The sequence below is a fragment of the Rhincodon typus genome, chromosome 10 (genome assembly GCF_021869965.1).
Source record: "Rhincodon typus isolate 14 chromosome 10, sRhiTyp1.1, whole genome shotgun sequence".
Taxonomy (NCBI): domain Eukaryota; kingdom Metazoa; phylum Chordata; class Chondrichthyes; order Orectolobiformes; family Rhincodontidae; genus Rhincodon; species Rhincodon typus.
Window position 1 is genome coordinate 67,263,086 of NC_063341.1, and position 22,308 is coordinate 67,285,393.

The following is a 22,308-nucleotide window of genomic DNA, read 5'->3' on the forward strand; positions in this document are numbered from 1 at the left end:
ACCAAACACTATGACAACCAATGTTTCCACTTATCCCACTACCCTCAATCCCCATCAATATTCAGATAAAGTCCTCGAGAAAGGCAAGAGCTAGATTTTTAAAAAATCAGGGCCAAATCAATGTAACATAAAAACAGGAATAGGCCATTAGGCTTCTCAAGTCTGATTTGCCATTCATAGCTGATCTATGCCTTAGCTTCATGTTCCTCAAAGCCTTTGCCTATATTCCTTCATAACTTTGGTTAAAAGACAGTACTGCTATCAGATTTAAAATTAATAAGTGACCCAGCATCAACTGCTGCCTATGAAACTTTGGCACATAGAAGTGCCTTCTTAACATAATTCCTAAAACGTTTGGCCTCAAAATCATCAAGTATATGAGGGGATCAACACTGGACATGGTATTGCAGATGAGGCTTAACCAACTACTTTTTTCTTTAAAAATATAAACTGGAAGTTCGGATTACTGTGTTGCAAGGGTGTGAGCCAGTTATTTTCGTATAAATTGGAGGAAAAGTGGAACTGTGTGGTATATACTCATTGGTTATATAAGGGCACTTCACTTTTGGAGAAGATAGAGTTGATACTTTTCTGAGATTAGCTGGCATTAAGTGCTTTTGGATTGAAAAAGGAAATGGCCCCATAACAATGTTTGGATCTGTTTTAAGTAACAGTTTCGCAGAGACCTGAATGGGCAGTGGTACTCTCATCCTCATGTAAACCAATCGAGATCATTGTCTCTCTCACACCCTTTGCAGGAAAATATGGAAGAGAAGAAATTCTGATTCAACCAAAAAAGCTTGGTCCTCCTGATCGGCCAGTGAATGAGGATTACAGTGGTCAATGACAATGTGATATCATTGCCAGAAGCCAAACGAGTTGTGATAAAGGAATCTCATTCCACCTTTTGGTTTGGACTCTTGATCAATAGAATTTGACCCTTTTTCCCATGTTTTCCACCCACAATATTATTGCAAACCATCTGATCTGTTCTGTCTTGTCCGTCCAATTTGTGAATATGTGCATGGTTCGATTTAAAGGGGGTACATTTTATGTTTGCACATTAATAACAATTTTGCCACTTTCAAAAGGATAAGTTTGTTATAATAAATTAGCTTTTGCTTTAGTGTATATTGATGAAACCTAGTGTGAATTTCTCTTATCTTAGTGGTCACAGTCAGGCCAGTTAATCATGTCAGTGATTCCATTGGTCCTTTATACATTTGTGATGACTTATAATCATCGAGTCATAGAGATATATAGCACAGAAACAGACCCTTCCGTCTAACTTGTCCATGCTGACCAGATATCCTATATAAATCTAATCTCATTTGCCAGCATTTGGCCCATATCCCTTTAAGCCCTTCCTATGCATATACCCATCCAGATGCCTTTGAAATGTTGTAATGGTACCAGCCTCCACCACTTCCTCTGGCAGCTCATTCCATACATGCACCACTCTCTGCATGGAAAAAGTTGCTTAGACTACCTCAGATGTCCAGAGGTACTTGAAATCAAACTGCAGAGCCAGTAGCTGTGAAGGTTCACTGCTGGGTCACACAGCAGCGTAGGTTTCTTTCTCCATTGATTCACTTCCCACCATGTGGTCACTGCCTTCATCTCCCTTCCTCCTTTTTTAAAGTGCTGCTGTTCTGATCTTTCTTTCCCCAAAGTTGTAAAACAACGCAACAGCTTATAAAACAGTAATTACTACTCCTAGAATTCAAGGAAATCAGCTCCAACACCGAAAATACCTCAAAAAAAGAAACACCTCTTCCAGCCAAAAATTTTTCCTGTCCTCCATCTTGGAGACTTGTGGAATAGCTGGGCTTCATTATCAGTTCACTTTTCCCATCGAGATTATGACAACATGATTGTGACAATGTGGCACGGTGGCTCAGTGGTTAGCACTGCTGCCTCACAGCGGGTTCGATTCCACCCTCAGGTGACTGTCTGTGTGGAGCTTGCATATTCTCCCTGTGTCTGCATGGGTTTCCTTCGGGTGCTCTTGTTTCCTCCCACAGTCCAAAGATGTGCAGGGTAGATGGATTGGCCATACTAAATTGCCTGTAGTGTCCAGGAGTGTGTAAATTAGGTGGATTAGGCATGGGAAATGCCAGGTTACAGGGAAAGGGTAGGGGAATGGGTCTAGGTGGGAAGCTCTTTGGAGGGGCAGTGTCGACTTCTTGGGCCGAATGGCCTGCTTCCACACTGTAGGGATTCGATGATTCTATGAACTCATTACTAAATCTCATTCTATCTTGTTCATTTGTATGCTGCCTCCATAGTGACAATGGTTACCAAGGAAACATCCTCCAGTACAACTTCTCTATTTCCACCATTTGCCTTAGTCCTGCATCTGCTACTGTTTCAGACATTTAATGACTAATTTTAACTCCGTCAGTCCAGCAGGAGATGGACAGGACATTGCAGTGGGTGGGGGGGTTCAAGATTGTGGGAAATACGCCAAATTTGCAGGCAACTGTAAGGACAGAAACAAAGTTAATGTTTTGAGTCTCTGAGTTCTGAAGTAGGACCATATCAAAGTTGAAACATTAACTCTGTTCCTCTCTCCACAGATGCTGGCAGATCCGTTGAGTTTCTCCAGCACTTTCTGTATTTATTTCAGATCTCCAGCATCTTCAGAAGTTTACTTTTATTAAAGATGGCGAGATTTGGTCATGTGGTGTTCGCTCACCCCAGAACTGACCATGGGCCGACGCTATATCCAAGGCAGTAGATTTGTTGGACATGCAAATGTCCTGGAATACTAATATTATAGCATCTATAAAAAGTAAGTTGGCACATGGCAAAATCTGCTAGGAGGAACTCACAACAGCCAACAGGTTCCAGAAGGGGGCAAATTGAGTATTCCAATTTACTTTTAGCACAAAATCATTGTGGACCATATGAGTAAATATGTTCACCTGGACCCTGCAACACATCCTTGAATCTCCCCAGACCTGGACTTGTCCCTCCCTCCAAGCACTGCTGATTCTACTTTTTGTTCATCCCTGGGAAACAGCACTTTGGTAGTGCTTTTGCCCTACAGTCTGCAACATCTAAAGAAGAGAGCTCACCATCCCAATCCCAATTACCAGGTAGTGAAGGATAGAACCATGGAAAATAAGAGCAGGAGGAGACCATTTGGCTGTTCAAGCCTGCTCTACTAATCATTGTTATCGTACCTGAGCATCCAACTCAATAGCCTCTTCCTGCTTTTCTCCCATATACTTTGATGCCTTTAGGCCTAAGTGCCATATCCAACTCTTTTCTGGAAGCCATACAATGTTTTAGCCTCGCCTGATTTCTATGGTACCAAATTCTACAGGCTCTACAGACATTACTCATTATGTCAGTCCTAAATGGTTTGCCCCATATCCTTAGATTGGGAGTCCTGGTCTGAACTCCCCTGCCATTGCGAACATCCTTTCTGCATCTACACTGTCTGGTCCTGTTTGAATTTTATAGTCCCTATAAGATCCTCCTCTTCATTCTTTTAAACTCCAGTGAATACTATCCTAACTGATTCAATCTCTTCTCATATGTCAGACTCACCATCCCAGAAATCAATTTGGTAAACCTTTGCTGCATTCCTTTTATAGCAAGAAAAAAAGAATTTGAGTAACTCTTCTGCAATCCTACTAGCTGTGATATTGTGTAATTGAATGGCCTGTGGAAATCTAGTAGACACATTCTTTATGGTCAACAAATATTGATTTTTCACTTTTTGTTTTAGAGAGGGGTCTTATGCAATCAATTAAGACTGTTGTAAAGGGTTCCTCAAATGCTGGGTTAACCATGCTGGTTTTATCGCTGCCTGGAGTTTTCCTATTACCTGACATGAATGACATGTCTGTCAAAGTTCAACCACATGTAATCCAGGCCAATAATTTTTTTTTTGTATTTTGGCTTGCTTTTTCCTTACTCCCAAATAACCTCATACTGGTATCTCATGTACTATCCACGTCCTTTCTATAAGCCACTGGTAATACAATTTGATGAACTTCTGCCCATTTTTCAGACACGGAATATGTAATGGTCTCCATTTCTTCATCAAGACTTCATTTTTAATTCAGTAACGTTCTGGGATATGCTCAGATTCTTCTTCTGTCTTTGTATTTTTGATATAAATGCTTTAGTTTTTCATCTTTCTGTAATAAGTCAGCTGATTTCTCTGAACTAAATATATCCACTTTGTACTCCACCTGTTCTTGTTTTAACTCAACCATGTGGTCAAACATAGTTTCTGATAAATTGAACTTCAACTTCGTCATCATTTTATTTTAATTCTCGTCCTGTTTCAACCTGTGGCTTTGTGACCTTTTTAACCACACAGTCAGGAAAATTCCCAGGATATACTTCCTGTAACACCTCATTTGCTTGATTTTCCACTGGCTTTTCAACCACAGTAGACATCACTCCCACCTGTGATCCAGCTATATCATTACCAAGGATAAACGGTCTCTCCAGAACAGAGGATTTTTCTATTACTCATACCATCACTTCACCACTTTTTAGCAGATTCTCCAATCTCACGTTATACAATGGAACATTACTCTTCTCATCATGAATTCCACATATTACCACCTTTTCTGGCAATACTTATTCTAAAGTACATAATTCTTCATTTCGCACCATCAAAGGTTACTTGGTCCTGTATCTCTTAAAATTTTAATTTCTTTACTTACTCCTCCTGTTACAGATGAGTAAACCTTATCCACTTAGGTAAATTCTTTAAAGAGATCTAGTAATCTCTTACTAACCAACCCCTTACCAGGTTTTACCTTCCACTGAGATTTCCTTTATCACTTTAATAAATCCCACTGGCTTATACTACATCCATCTTTCCCAGTGCTTTTTCTAAACCACCAACACTGCAACTTCATGTGTCTTACTTTATTACAAAATACTTCTCTTTCCCTTTCATAGGTTTCCTTTTTACCCTGTGGTAAACTATCTTTACTATCTTCAGTGAGATCTCTCTTTCCTTTACTACGTGAGGATTTCTCTTTTCCCCACTTTCTATCCCTCACAGATTGAAATTGATGACAGAAGCTAGACTTTGACTTATGAACTAATTCATGATCATCTGCCATTTCTGCTGCTAATCATAGAATTACTACAGCGTAGATACAGGCCATTCGGCCCAACAAGTCCAATCCAACTCTCTGGAGACCATGACATCCGGGCGCAACCCCACCCCCCCCAACATCCCTGCATTTCCCATGGCTAATCCAACTAACCTACACACTATGGGCAATTTAACATGGCCAACCCATCTAACCTGCACATTTTTGGACTGTGGGAGGAAACTGGAGCACCCAGAGGAAACCCACGCAGACATGGGAAGAACGTGCAAACTCCACACAGACAGTCGCCCAAGGGTGAGATTGAACCCGGGTCCCGCTGTGAGGTAGCAGTGCTAACCACTGAGCCACCATGCTGCAAGTTTGCAGTTTAACTCTCTGCTCCAAGAACATATAGAACATAGAACATAGAACAGTACAGCACTACAGGCCCTTCAGCCCATGATGTTGTGCCGACCTATTATCCCACTGTAAGATCAAACTACCCTGCATACCCTACCTTTTACTATCATCCATGTGCCTATCCAAGAGTCGCTTAAATGTCCCTAATATATAGTCTCTGGCTATCCACTCTATCTATTCCTCTCATCATCTTGTACACCTCTATCAAGTCCCCTCTCATCCTTCTTCGCTCCAATTAGAAAAGCCTGAGCTCCCTCAACCTTCACTGATAAGACCTGCCCTCCAGTCCAGGCAGCATCCTGGTAAATCTCCTCTGCACCCTCTCTAAAGCTTCCACATCTTTCCTATAATGAGGCGACTGGAACTGGTCCACATGAATTCTCACTATTTCAAGAAGTGAAGTTTTGAACTCCTCCAAAATAACAAGGTCTCTAAGAGTGTTACATGTCTGATCTATTTTCAATTCCTGTACCAACCTATCAAACTTATTTTGTTTGATTCTGTCAAACTCTATGTATGCTTGACCAGGTTCCCTCCTGGGATTCCTAAAACGTTGTCTGTACTAGCTCATAATTCACTTAAGATGGCTTTTTTTTTTACCTCATCATACTCCCCAGTTACCTCCTCCGATAGTGATGCAAATACCTCACTATCTCTACCTACCAACTTTGTGCAAATCAACAATACCTACATGGTCACCGGCCATTTCATTTGTTTAGTCACTTTCTCAAATGAAATGAAAAAGACTTCTATGTCCTTTTCATCAAACTTTGGTGACACTTGGACACATTCAAACAGATTCACACTTGACCTTTGGCTCGGTTGGGCTTGCTCTTCATCACTGTCCCTATCACTACTCCTACTGTCTACTTTCACCATTTTAAATTGACTTTCCTCCTCATTTCCAACTTCCAAAGTACAAAAACTCTCACTTTCTTCCTTACTTCTGCTTGGGCTATCCTTTCCTTTTCTTTTCGTTCTACCAAGGCTATTCATTTCTTTTCACTTTCCTCTGCTTTTAATTGTAATTCAAACTGTTTCACTTCCTTTTCATATTCAAGCTACTTAATTTGCAATTGAATTTTAGCCATTTCCAAAGAATCTGATTGAATTCCTAGCAATTGTTAATGCAGAGCTATTGCTGCAATTATTTCTCCTTTCCTCACAGACATAGGCAGCTCCAACTTCAGCTTGTTTGCCAATTTCAAAAGCTTTGCCTTGCTCACTTTCTGTAAAACTCCCAGTGTGACTTCTTCCACCCCCAGGAAACTCTTACAGGCTGAAAGAGCCATCACTATACAACACACACGCTGTTTTAACCAACTGAATGCAACACGTAAACAAAGAAATACAAACACTCACCTCTCACTGCCTTTGAGTCCTAAACCCAACCTGGAATTAGAGATTAAAAAAACAAAGTTGCTGGAAAAGCTCAGCAGGTCTGGCAGCATCTGTGAAGGAGAAAACAGAGTTAACGTTTTGGGTCCGGTGACCCTTCCTCAGAGCTGAGCTTTTCCAGCAACTTTGTTTTTGTTCCTGATTTACAGCATCCGCAGTTCTTTTGGTTTTTATCTGGAATTAGAGATTTTGATCCCGACAAGAACCCCCAAAAAACCCTTCAAATATATCAAGTAGATAGCCTAAACCCTAACTTTTTCTTATTTAAAGGCAAGTGCAAAGTGCTGTGTTCCAGATGTAATTTGATTTGCCACACTACTCAGCTTTAAGCAAAACGTACTTTATTCTTATCCAACAGTTAAAATACAGACAAAAGAAAGAAGAATTGGAATAACTTGACTCTATTGGAAAAATTAACTAAATAATGGATTATTTAACTACTAAACAGTAACTGTTTCAATATAGTCACATCCATTAACACCCTTGGCAAAGGCAATGTCAGTAAAACAGATTGTCCCAAACGTGATTCCAGCAGCAGGGAGAGAACCAACGCTTCTAGCTGTAACAGAGAGAGAGATATAACAGTTTCCACAACCAGCTTCAAAACCCCAACGACAACTGAAAGCTAGACTAAAATCCTGGTTTTGTGGGAGCCTGACTCCACCCATTCAGGCTGCTTCTCTTCTTCCAACTTTAAAAGAAAACCCCAAGGCCTCACAGTCTGTTTATTGGCTTGGAAGCTCTGTCTCGACCTGTCTTAATGAAGAAAAACAAAATAAAACATGCTTCTTAAAGTTATTGTACTGTCAAACACTGCGGCCTGGTAAACTCTAATTTTAGTTTTGTATTTGATGGGAGAGGCAGTGGTGTCGTGATATTGTCTCTGGATTAATAATCCAGATACCCAAACTAATTTTCGAAGCTGGTCTTAGTGAATGGTTTCTAAAAAAAAACGAATAAAACTGAACCAGCTTAACAACAACCACTGTCGATTGTTGTTAAAATCTCATATGCTTCACTAATGTTCTTCATGGAAGGAAATGTGCCATTTTTACTTTGGCTGGTCTACTTGTGACTTCAGTCCCACAACAATGTGATTAACTCTTAATTGCATTCTGGGCAATAAATGGTGACCTAGCCAGTGAACCCCATATCCCATGAACAAATGAAACAAATGAAATAAATACTCAGTGATAGTAAGAAATGCCGATGCTGTGATCAGAGATAACACAGTGTGGAGCTGGAGGAACACAGCAGGCCAGGCAGCATCAGAGGAGCAGGAAAGTTGACGTTTCGGGTCGGGACCCTGCTTCAGACATAGCCGAAACATTAACTTTCCTTCTCCTCAGATGCTGCCTGGCCTGCTGTGTTCCTCCAGCTTCACACTGTGTTATCAAGTGAAATAAATAACCTTTTCTCAATTGGCTGAAACAGTTTCTCAACATTTGTTTAAATGAAGTTGTTTCTCATTCGTCTATAGGTGTGTGTGTGTGGGTGCATGTGCGTGCGCGTGTATGTTGGTGTGTGTGTGCGTGCGCTCGCATGTTGGTGTGTGTGTGCTTGTGTTAGTGTGTGCACTCGCGCATGTGTATGTTTGAGTTCTCTTCATTTCTCTGTAGAAAGTCAGAAGTCATATGACACCGGGTTATAGTCTAACTGGTTTATTTGAAATCACAAGCTTTCAGAGCGCTGTTCCTTCATCTCTTCACCTGATGTTCACCCCAGTCCAACACCGGCACCTCCACATCTCACAGCAGAACCTCCTCTTACTTCCAAACACAATAGAAAGCCCATTGCTGCCATTAATAATGTTGAGAGTAAGAAAAAATAATTCAGAGGACAACAGCTCATGAGAGCTTACTTGCTGATTGCTCAAATGCAACCAAGACAAAATTCTGAATGATGGGCCACAAGTCATGTCAAACCAGTTATTTGTGCAAGATCATATTTTATATGAAACGTTACTATCTATATTCCCTCTCAACATTGAAAAACCAGTTTCTTGGATGTGCCTCATGTCCTATGTACCCTAAGAATACATCAGAAAATTATGTGTGTTACTTTTCAGTTACCTTTCACGAAGATTGATGAAGTTTTCACTGCCCAAATAGAATTCATTTTGACTACATATTGCAGACCAAATTTGGCTGCAGTTTCTTGGTGATACATTTTTTGATAACCTGGATTCCAATTCAATGTAAATCCCTCATGTGGCATAACTTCTATCTGTTACAAACACATCTCAGAACCCTCAGTACGAATTTCCAAACCTAGAGCCAAGTACACATTGCAGGTGAGTTCTTCCAGAGAATATAAAGTGCAGGACTTGAATCCCACACAGGTCCTGTATCAGCAGCCATCATCAGCAAAAAATGTAATAAATAGTCATTTTTCCTTTTCAAATCCCTCCCGCTGACTTCTGCAATCAATTAGCCAGGCTTCTTTCCTTCCCTCTCCCTTTGTTACCATAGCAATGAAGTCATTCGGGGAGCAACAAGTGTCGCTGGCATGCAATGTTGCTGCAATTATTCCAATTATTGGTTCCTTGGGTGTGGGAGTTGCTGGCAAGGACAGCATTTATCGCTCATCACCCTAATTGCCCTTGAGAAGGTGGTTCTGAGCTGTTTTCTTGAACAGTTGCAGTCTATATCACATAGGTGTACCCACAGGACTGTTGGGAAGGGAGGGAGTTCCTGGGTTGATGGGAAATACATTGAAAAATGCATTTTTCTTATTTGGATCTGCTTACGTCAGGCCAAGCTAAGTATAGGAGGCTTTATTGTTTCTTCATGGTCCACGTCATGATATTGAGAGGATGATGGTCAGGGCTGGAGTAATTTAGAGTATGGGGAATGGGGTGTGGTATCCAAGCAAATAAAGATATAGACATTGCAGGCCACAATAGTCACACCCACCTGCCCAAATCAGGAAGAGGTATTGAAGAATCACGTCAGCTGGCTACTTTTATTAAAGGATACATGAGGAAATGAACCTCAGAGGCATGTGCATTCATAGGAACTACAACTACAGAAGACAGGGACAGTGTGAGTGCAAAGGGAATCTAAAACAGATTCATTTGAACCCTAGGCATGTACATGGACATTAACGATTGACATTTTGGAATTATGAAACCATTGATTGTGCAAAATTCCATTTGGCCCCTTGTACTTGTGCTATCTTTTCCAGTACCTATCCAAACAGTTCCACTTCCCAGTTCTTTCCTCAAAGCCAAATAACCTTTTACATGCATTTCCCAATTCCTTTTTGAAATTAATTTTTGGATTTGCTTCCATTGATTTGAGCAGATTTGCCTATTCCATTGTGTTATGTTCTCTCATTGCTTTGCTTGTGCCTGCTGCCAGACTAAAATCTTATGAGGGCAATTTTCAATTTTGGCATGGAGTGGAGAGCATACAATAGTAAACCAGCCTGTATTAAGCACCCTGCCTACTCTTCCTTTCCATTGCTGTCCCTGACCCTACGCTCTGGCCCAAATAACTGGCCTATAATCTGAAGGCCTCTGCAACACTTGCGGCTGCCTAACATAATTCCAGTCTTTGCCATGGACTGTTTAATCATATCTCTCTAATATAACATAGTTTCAGGCCCAATTTCTGTGGAGCTTTGGTGCTCAACATTCTAGTTTCATCAATGACATTTAGGAAATGATACTTACTTGATCTGGACTATGCATGGCTCTAGACCTTTGGCTCCTGGCTGCCCTCTGAAATAGCATCATTGAATCCCTACAGTGCAGATATTGTCATTCGGCCCATCAAGTCTGCACTGACCCTCTGAACAGTATCCAACACAGATCCACATGCACCACCACCACCCCCCCATCCCATCCCCATAATCTCACATTTACTGCGACCCATCCATCTCGCCTGGGCATCCCTGGGCACCATGGGGCAATTTTGCACAGGCAATCCACCTAACCTGCAAGTTGTTGAGCTGTAGGAGGAAACCGGAACACCTGGAGGAAACCAATGCAGACACATGGAGAATGTGCAAACTCCACATAGACAGTCACCTGAGGCGGGAATCAACCTGGGTCCCTGGCGCTGTGAGGCAGCAGGGCTACTGTATGAACATGCCAATCCAAATGGTCTAACAAACCACTTGATTCAAGGACAATTAGGGATGGACAATGAATTCTGGGCTTGGCAATGACATCCCATAAAAGAATAGATGGAAATAAAGTTGTTATTTTGTAACATATTAATAATTTTTTGCAGTTTGTATGGAAAGTCATGCTATTTTTGTGCTATCTATTTGCTTCATTTTCTATTTAATAGATTTATTTGTTCGAGTGCGTAAAGCACGGTCTAGTGTATTGTGACTCTGACCATCTTAGGAAGAATTTTCTACCTGTTATTTTGGGTATGATACTAAATTTTTCTACATATCAGGGCAATTGCAATTGCATATGAGAATCATGGAAGGACGATTCAACTATGAGAGTAATTGAAACAAATTAGGGTAAATTATCCAGACTTTAAACAGACCAAAAAAACCCAAGAAATGTACTACTTCACTTTTTCAGGTCCATAAACATGATATTTTAGTCACAAGCATTTGGCCTTCAAAGTTATTAATTCGTGCTATTTTTGCAGACTGAGGCAATTAGAACCAATGTTGTCAAATGTATGTGAATTCTGCTCAAACAGTTATATTTGACTAATCCTGTATCATTACGGACGAGTTCATGTGATGCTCCATTCACAGAATGCGAGGCCACTACAACTTTATATCATTGGGGATTATTTTAACTTTAGGCAGTGGTGCAAAATGATGATACCAGATCAAAATAAAATTCGGGCAAGATCTATTATAGGGGGCTGATCTGTTATTGTCCACTTACACCATAGTCCCACAAAGAAAACAACTTTACTTTAATGTTAGCTTGGGATTTAGAACAGCAACAGTCAGCAGAAAATGACAATGACACCTGACGGTATGAGGAAATGCTGTCTGCAGTAAGAAACCTGGGCACTCACCGCTTCTTTCAATGCAGAACATCATTACTTAATACAGATAGGCCGTGGCAAACCAAACACCACAGTTTTCAAAGACACGATGACAATCAAGCTATTGAGATGTTAATCTCTAATTCTATAAGGTGGTTGACTTGCTCGCCGAGCTGGCTTGCTCTCGTTCAGACGTTTCGACACCATCCTAGGTGACATCATCAGTGAGGCCTCCGATGAAGCGATGTTATTCTACTCCGCAGAATTTATACTGTCCGGTCTGTTATGGTGAGTAGTGTCATTTCTGGCTTTGTTCTGTACACGTTTGTATTTAGGGCCCAATTCTATATGTTTGTTGATTGCATTATGGGTTGAGAACCATACCTCTAGGGATTCCTGTGCGTGTTGATGTTTGCCTTGGGCTAACATGATTATGTTGTCCCAGTTAAACCGATGGCCTTCATTGTCCGAGTGTGCTGATATGAAGGAAAGTTTGTCGTGCTGTTTTGCTGCTAGCTGATGTTCGTGTATTCTGATGGCTAGTTTCCTTCCTGTCTGTCTGATGTAATGTTTGTGGCAGTCATTGCATGGTAGTTTGTAAACTACGTTGGGGGTTCTGGATGTTGTGGGAATGGGGTCTTTAATCCTTGTAAGTGTTTGTCGTAGAATGGCTAGACATCAGAGTTGAACGTATGACCAATGGGGAGTTCCAAGCCTCAGTATACAGGAAAGCAACCCACGCTGACCAAATCCTCAACTTCTACAGCAACCACCCCAAACTCCACAAACAAAGGTGGATTAGGACACTATTTAAATGGGCCACCACTCACTGCGTCCCGCCAGAACTACACAGGAAAGAGGAAGAACACTTAAATAAAATCTTTGCTATGAACAGCTATCCCCACAACTTCATCTGCAGGTGCCTACTAAATAGACAGCAACAGGGAGATGCAGTATGCTGTAATACACTGGCCACACTGCGCTACATCAAGAACATATCAGAACTGACAATGAGACTCCTAAGACCACTAGGTATCATGGTGGCCCACAAGCCCACAGCCACTCTATGCCAAACACTCACAGGGATTAAAGACCCCATTCCCACAACATACAGAACCAAGGTTAACAAGGTGTAGAGCTGGATGAACACAGCAGGCCAAGCAGCATCAGAGGAGCAGGAAGGCTGACATTTCGGGTGTAGACCCTTCTTCAGAAACCAACAGAACCAACATAGCTTACAAAATACCATGCAACAACTGCCTCAAGCATTACATCGAACAGACAAGAAGGAAACTAGACATCAGAATACATGAACATCAGCTAGCAACAAAACAACATGACAAACTTTCCTTAATATCAGTACACTCGGACAATGAAGGCCAGCAGTTTAACTGTGACAACGTAATCATAGTAGCCCAAACCAAGTATTGACATGCACAGGAATTCCTAGAGACATGATTCTCAACCGATAATGCAGTCGACAAACATAAAGAATTGGACCCCATATACAAACCCATACAGAACAAAACTGGAAATGACACTACTCACCATAACGGACTGGACAGTATAAATTCCAAGTGGAGTAGAATAACATCACTTCATCGGAGGCCTCACTGATGCTGTTACCTAGCATGGTGCCAAAACATCTGAACGAAAACAAGCCAGCTCGGCGAGCAAGTCAGCAATCTCCCCCACAACCCGAGCTACAAATCTTTGCTAAAACCTTAAATTTTGTTTTAGGTAAAAAAAATTATATGAATTCAAGGTACGTATGATGTTAAAGCCACTCGTCAAGATAAATATTGTCAATTTTCTTACCAAATGTCACAATGAAGCATGGCAATAACTGGTTGCACTGGCGCTACCCTTTAAGCATTTATGTTTTAATCCTTAATTCTAAGAAAAAAACATGAAAAGGGACTACTTTTTTTTTGTCATGAAAGACTCATATGCTGACTCAGATCAGAATGTATAACACGATGGCAAAGGAGGAAACCAGGGAATAATAAAATTGCTAGAATCCTAAGGACATACTATATGACCAATTATGTAGTCACTTATTAAATGGATCCAATTATATGATGAAATGAGACTGGAAGTTATTCTGCACAGGGGGTTTATTATTCGGAAATAGTTGGCTCAGTGGTAGACATAATTAAATAGCAGCATCCAAAAAAGAAAGAAAAATGAAATACTTACATCTAAAATTGTTTGAATTGATATTTTAAATAAGTTACATGAAGGTAACAGTAAAATGGTGTACTATTTTGCCCGTAAAAGCTGATTAAGTAGCTTGGCAATTTTACCCAGCTAAAGCTTCTGTCTGTGAATGCATCGTATTAATCTCCATCTCAAGATAATGAAGGAATGAGCATCTCTTCAGGCTTTTCTCCCTGTGACTCCTGCCACCAGAATCATAATCACATTACAGAAAGGAAATTAGTGATATCCTGAGAGAAATAATGCCCTTGTAAGCTGTACTCCATCATTAATTTAGCTTTTATTTCTCTCAAAGCTGAGGTTGTGGTTTAAAGAACCTGTGAGCACTGAGATGCTTAGCTCTCCCTTTATGTTCAAAGAAAGCAGATTGACTTTTAGAACAAATCTTTTTTTTATTGGAAGCAAAGCAAAACTGTACATTCAAGGAAAGATAAATTAATTGATGAGCTTCTAAATAACGCAAAAGCATCCTACTGTCTTGTGCTTTAAGGTATTCTGTTCATTATGTGACACTGAAGCTGACTGTTCTTGTTTCTGCGTATCTATAAGAGTATTATTTGACTCATTGTGCTAATAGTGCCTTATTTTGTATCGTAACTAATGATGGAGCAGTTCATATATTGTTTATGATATTCAGGAGTACTGTAAATGAAAGGGAACGGACATTGCAATTTGGAAGATGTTACTATTTGGCTCAGACTCTAAAAAGGTACATTAATTTCCAATGAAAGAGATCACAAATGCGGGATTAGTGCATGACTGCATTTGCCATCTGGAACTGCACCAGTGGAAGGCTTTTCAGCACACAAGCTTTTCAGAGAGAAATTATTTTCACCCTGACAGAATTATTTGGCTCTCTGTAGTACAGTGCAGTTAAATTTCTTATATAATATGGCTATTCTCTTATCTTTAGATAATTTTGAATGCAGTACAACAACTTTAATTGATGTGCAATGTCGAAGCCTATGATTATATTTTGCACTGAGCACCACAGCCCACTATTCTCGTATCACAATTAAAAAGAAATTGTGTCACAATGGTCTTTGATTTGGACATACTGCAGCCTTCTTGACAATGAACGTATTAAAAGTTCAAGTTTACTTTCTGTAGATTTGGGAAAAAAAGTCCTGGTTTTGTAAAATTATACTATTGATTTCTATTGAAAATTCACAACATGAAATTTGTGTTGTTTATCTTGTGAGAAAGTAGGGCTATCCACAGATATTGGTGCTTATAGTCTCGAAATGGGTTTCTGTGCGGACAGATGCCCTTAATTGTGCTTTCCGCAGCTATGATGATAATGATCCTTTTTGGAAAAGTGTGCTGGTAGTTTAAGGTTAGGCTGCAAACTGAAGAGGCATCATTGAATTGTTTGGGAGCACAGCCTTTGAAATCAAAGTCCAGATTGCAGCAATTTCAAGATGAAATGACAGTGTAGCATATTTGAACTTACACTAGCTTCCTTTGTTTAATCAAACTGGTTATCAGTTTGGCTTGATCAGTCAATTTCTAATGAGGTGAATTTTGCTTTAATAGACAAGACACCATGTGCCCACCCAGAGAGTGTGCTCAGACCTTCATACAATGAAAACCCAACATACCATTTGCCTTCCTAACTGCACCTGCATGTTTATTTTCAGTGACTGCTGTACAAGGACATCCAGGTTCCTTTGTATATCAACGTTTCTCAATCTATCATCATTTAAATAATACTCTTGTCTTTTTTTTTCCTACTGAAGTGGAGAACTTCTCAATTATCCATGTTAAATTACATCTGTTTTGCATTTGCCCAGACACTCAACTTGCCAAAATTGCTTAGAAGCCTCTTTACATCCTTCTTCACCTCTCACAGTCCTAACTAGTTCTGTGTCTTCAGCAAATGTGGTGGTATTCCATTTGGAGATATTACTGTGAATGATGCAGAACAATGTGCACATTTGGCCATTTTTAATTATAAAGCAACAGAATGCCTGGATTTGAATTTAAGTCTTTCATTCACATTTTATAAATGTATATTTAATGAATCACAAAAATGCAATCTATCTTCGGCTTTTGACACAATACAAAGTTGACTACTGGAACAGATCTTGATGTACTGTACTCTAATTAAAGAAATTCATTTCAGTTAATTATTGTTGTTCAATAAATTATATTTTTCTAGTTGGTAGTACTTCATATACATTTCTAAGTGTATGACATTTCTTAATTTTTCTCTAAACAGATATTGTTCTGCCAGATATTGTCCAGCCATTGGCTAAGGTAACTGTTTCTGTTCAGAATTATGCCACTAGATGTTCAGTAATGCTGAAGCAGCGGCTATATTAATTTTCTTCCATAAGGTGCTACTCTAATTTTAAAATAATTCATTTTCATGTGCCTATCTTTGTCTCTCACTTGTTCATGAAACTCAAACCAACTAATCTCTTCCTGGTTGCCTTGACATTTGAGGTTGATGTCATCTGAAATCTAGTGCAAGCGTGAAGAACAATAGTACTGAAAATCTGAAATAAAAAATGAAAATGTTGGAAATGTTGGAGGCAGTCCAGAGAAGGTTGGTCAGGTTGGTCCTGGGTGTTGCAGGATTATCAGATGAGGAGAGATTGATGAGTTTGGGCATGCATTCACTGGAATTTGGAAGTACGAGAGTTGATCTTATTGGTCTTCTTCAGTAGATAGGGAGAGGTTGTTTTCCCTTGGGGAAGAGTCCAGGATCAGAGGGCATAATCTTAGAATAAAAGGTCACCCACTTAAAACAGAAATTAGGAAGATTTTCTTTCTCTCAGAGGCTGTGAATCTTGTTTATTGTATTATTTGTTGTGGAGGGCTGTTGATGTTGGGTTGTTAATTATTAAAATAGATCACACTAAGAGGAACTGTTCCTGTTCTTGTCCCCAGTGTGGGTGACTGTCATCCTTGGCACTCATTGCTATGTCCATCTTTGGTAGAGAGATGCACTTGGGATAATTTGCTAAATAAAGGCACCATTAAAGTCTAAGTTGTTGTTTTACTGAATTCTTTTCCTTTTGAGTGAAAACTGGCATCTAAGCATCTGAAAGTTTCCTTTTATTAAATAAATCATGGCATGAAAACTTTGTCATTCTTGCTACATTATTAGCAATGCTAATATCCATGATAGCACTGAATTCAGAAACATCTCATTGATTTCTGGCAACACTACAGCCTTTGAAGTTGAAGATGCTTCAATGAATCATTGCTACATTACCTTCATGCAAAATAGATTTGAGATTTTTATCTGTTGTTATTCATATCTGATGATGCAGAAATTTTGCAATATTTTCAATAGGAATATTCAACAGTACAGATTGAACATTTGGAAAAACATTAACACCGGCCTCGCAGTACTGTCATTGGGTTAGTAATCCCATTAATTGTCATTTATTTATGACACATTTTTATTAAAAAATGTCAATTGGTTCACAAGTGTCCTTGAAGAGAGGAAATCTGCTAAAATTATCTGGTTTGGTCTACTCATTGGTTCGGCCACTTCTGGAGGGCTGTGTTCAATTCTGCTGTTCCTGCCACAGGAAAGAATTTGTTAAAATTGAAAAGATTCAGAAAAGATCGACAATGATGTTGCTGGGGTTGGAGGGTTTGAGCTATAGGGAGAGGCTAATAGGCTGAGGCTATTTTCCCTCGAGCGTCGGATGCTGAGGGATGACCATATAGATGTTCATAAAATTATCAAGGGCATCGATAGGGTGAATAGCCAAGGTCTTTTTCCTAAGGTAGCAGAGTCCAAAGCTAGAAGGCACAGGTTTAAGATGAGAGGGGAAAGATTTAAAAGGGAACGAAGGAGCAACTTTTTCACACAGAGGGTGGCGCACGTATGGAATAAGCTGCTGGTGGAAGAGGTGGAGGCTGGTACAATTACAACATTTAAAAGGCATCTGGATTGGTCTATGAATAGGAAGGGTTTAGAGGGATATGGGCCAAATGCTGGAAAATGGGACTAGATTAATTTGGGATATCTGGTCGGCATAAACGAGTTGGATCAAAGGGTCTGTTTCTGTGCTGTATAACTCTGTGACTATGTGTGACATGTGGCTCACAACAATGTGACTCTTCACCACCCTCTGGGCAATTACGGATGAGCAATAAAAGCTGGTTTAGCTAGTGACACCCAATCCCGTGAGTGAATAAAATGCTTTTGAAACTGAAATAGGGTTGATTACGAGGAGTGAGGGTCAACTGGGGTGGTGGGGAATCCACTATCAATATAGAAACATTTCTCCCTTCATCTCTGTACCAAAAGCATATGAATGAGAATGTGCAATAGATAAGGACATGGGAGAAGGAAATATAAATGAGGATGAATTTCCAAAATGACATTAGTATCTTTTTATTCATGCTGTATAGAAAATTCCAGAAGTTCCATTATATTAAAACACAGATAACACAAGTTGGAATTTCTTAAGCAAAATGGTCCTACAAATTACAATTGCTCATTTTACTTACATTTTGCAAGTTTGTTGGATATGCTAAAATAGGTTAGTACTCAAAGGAATTTTTCAATTCTATTTGCTTAAAAGGATAAATAAGCAAATATATAAATGTCACTTTATTTTTTGATCAGTGACTCTATCATTATATATCGTCTTAATAAAAGGAAAATCTGATTATCTTGAGTTGCTTTTGGAGTTGTCCATTGCACAGTATAGGGCTCAATACCTTGGAGGTGATTAGGATCTATTCAGGCAGAAAACCTGATCGAATTCAAATGCATTGAATCTCTTGTTCGTTCAATAGTCTGTCAAAAAAGAGCATTCAGTGGTTCATATAACAAAATTGGCGCCTGACTAAATTGTTCGTCTTTTTTTTTAAACTTGCATATGGCGCACAAAAAAATTTCAGCACTCTTTCTGCAGCACCATCACGCTTTGATATGGATAACATTACCATAACAGCCTGCATTAGCCAACTTATATTTTATTCTTCTTTTCAGTGTACATAAAAATCCCAGATTAGGCCTATTCTCCTTTATTTCCTTTGAACTCTTTCAGGCTATTTCTTGAGACTTTTTGTGCTTTTGACTGCACAGCGCATTCACTGTAAAAGCAGTCAAGGCTGCTGTATGACCACAAGCAAAACTGTGAGTGTTTTAAGTAGGGACCACACAACTCTTCGGAGCATTTGCATATCTCAGTGATGTGGTTCAATCTGAATATATGTATAGACAGGCCGATTGCCTCAACCAGTTTCATTACTCTGGATATTTATAATTTTAGTTTTCCTTTTCAATTGGTCATACATCCTGTGCAACTATTTAGAAAATTGTAGGCCAACATGCATTTTTGAAGAGATGCAAGGATTGCTGATCCAGAGGCCTCTCGACCAAAAGTAGACTCCCTGAAGTAACCATCTCTTTGGGCTCAAAGAGAGCAAGGCCAAAGCCGAGCTGCTCAGTTCATTTTCCAGTTCAGTAACTGTAGTAATCCAGCCCAGCCAGCTGCTAACAAGATTGAGTCTGAAGTTTACCTCCACAAAGAGATAATCAGATTACTAGCCACAAAGATCAAATAATGACCCAGCTTTAGAGCAAGTTCAGCAGGCCCTTGATAGCACTGTGTGGTCGATGAAGTTTGATTTAAAATTTTTTTAAAAAATGACATTACTGAAAAATATTTCAATGTTTGTGTGAAACAGATTGTTGCCCGTCTATAACGTGTGCATTCAATGTTACCATTAATGGAAAGGAGAAAAGATTGAATGGATGATATTTGTGCTAAGCAATTGTTTTTGAGCTTGGTTTTAAATGAACCATGCAGAATTTTTAATTTGGTAGAGAGAGAAAGTTCAAATTAATCGTTGGTGTTTGGATTTTTTTTGCGTGAAGCTGATCGTGAATTGGCACTTCTGCATGGTAATTCTTTTGCCAAAGTGAGGCGAAAATATCCAATATTCTGTTGCATTTTGCTGGTGTCGCGATATCTGGAAGTTTTTTGTTTTGAGCACATTATGATAGCTTTTTTAGTAGTAACGGGATTATTCCGAGAGGCATACAAATGTGATTGTCTCACAGCAGATGGTGCGCACTGCTTCACCTTTGAGAAAAGTTAATTAAGCCAAGCATATTGTGCCCATAGAGGGGAAAATGTAGATGAATATTGAGCAATGAAACTTGGTGTCTGCTTTTCATGCCTTTGCAATGGGACACAGAACCCCATTGAAGGAGAATTATGTACAGAATCAAATTAATTCACATCCAACTTTACTCTCTTCCCACGTTTTAACAGGGGTGCACACCAGGCTCTTCAGATGTTTAGTCCACAATGAATGGACCACACCGCTGTGTCCACTAAATTAAATGAATCAGTGCAGAAAAATCTCTTGTGTGATATTAAAAGGGTGAAAGACTGTTTAATTCAAATCCTTCCGTAGACGCTTTTTTCTTTCAGCCTCTTCAACAAAGTACAGTACAAACTTGTAACAAAACCCTTTCAAGTCAGTTCACCAAAATGAAATTGAAAGGTATAGCCAGTCTAACGCGATTGTACAAAAATATGATTTATGCCTTGATTTAATGAACAAGATACCTGTCATTTAGTTTGGATAGAAAACCCCAGTAGACTAGAACCCCAATTGATAGAATATAAATTTCATTTACTGTCTTAAAAAATTTTTACAGGTTTTAGCAGTAACTCAGTAAAGCTAATCCCACATGTCCCAATCCTAAAAGTATCTTTTTCGTCCATTTTTTAACTTATTTAGCTTGGTGCAGTATGTTAAAGAGCATTCTTATTAAGCAAGCAATTAATTGATATGTTTTCCAACGAATTATTTTAACATAGCCCAGATGAATAACTTTAAATGTTTAAAGGTTAAACTACATGGATAAAATAACACTCAAAGTGAACAAAAAATAGCAGAACCTTGCACTGCCTGGCATAGGACATGAGGCTAAGCTTATTGCAAACAAATTCTATTACATTGGAAAGTTCTTATTTAAATGGTGTGAATGTTGAACTTTTGGGCAGCTTGTAGTTTGGGATTGGACTAAAGTTAATCTATTTTAGGCTGGTCAGCGCAGATAATGCAGAATATGATTGAAAGTCAATTTATGTACAGAGTGTACTTGTACACAATCACTTGGTTTTAGGAATTGATGAATGAATTAAAACATAGCTCTAGTTTATGAGCCACATAATATATTGGAATTTGTGAGTGTAAATGCCAAGGCATACAAGGCTGTGGGCTAAGTGCTGGAAAATGGGATTAGAATAGTTAGGTGTTTGTTTTTGACTGCAGCATAGATGTGATGGGCTGAAGGGCCCTTTTCTAAGCTGTAGATCTCTATAACTCTATGAGTCAAAGTTTGTCAGTTCAGTTCTGTACAATAAAGTTTTGTTTATACACACGTGCATTTACCTCATCTCCTCTTCTGACCGTGGTTATTTTTTTCTTGGTTTTCCATTTCTTAAAGAGAAATATAAAATACCACAATGAGTAAGGACTTTCCATCAATTAAAACCAAAAAGGATTACTCCTTAGTGGAGGTTGGCATTTCAATGCCAGGATTGGCCCCTTATTTATCATGCCAAGAAAAAAAACAACATTATCCTCCCTCAATAACGAAGGTTCTGATTAACTATTAATACTTGGTACAACTTGTCACTTATTTCTAAGGTACTGTGAATGATATTTGATGAAGTGGGCAAAATATTGCATGAAAAAAGGCCATTTGGTCCATTGTCTTTATGCTCAATCTTTGAAGGAGCTATCCAGTTTGTTGCACTTCTCTTGTCTTTTGTCTTTGGTTTGTCAATTTTCTTCCCCCTTCAAGCATTTATTCAATTCCCACCTGAAAGCTACTATTGAATCTACTTTTCAGGCATGGCATTTCCATGAGAACAACTCACTCATATAAGAAAAAAAAAACTCTCCTCCAGTTCTTTTGCCAATTATCTTAAACTAGTGTCTTCTAATTACCTGCCAATGCTACATCCTGAGTGTTATTCCTATAGAACAACTTACCATCACTCACCCAATTTTTTTCAATCCATCAGACGAGAGAGCCATGCTCCTGGACTATAGCTAAGAGGTTTTGGGCTGACAATTTAGTTTTTTCTTGGATCATCTAATTTTACTGATTGTGTTTCAATTCTGGATTTTAGTCACACTGCACTTAATGCTTCGATCCAGGGTCATAATTAAGAAAATGTTTTTCTGAAGCACGCACATTCTAAACCCTCCCCCCAAAAAAAACTCTA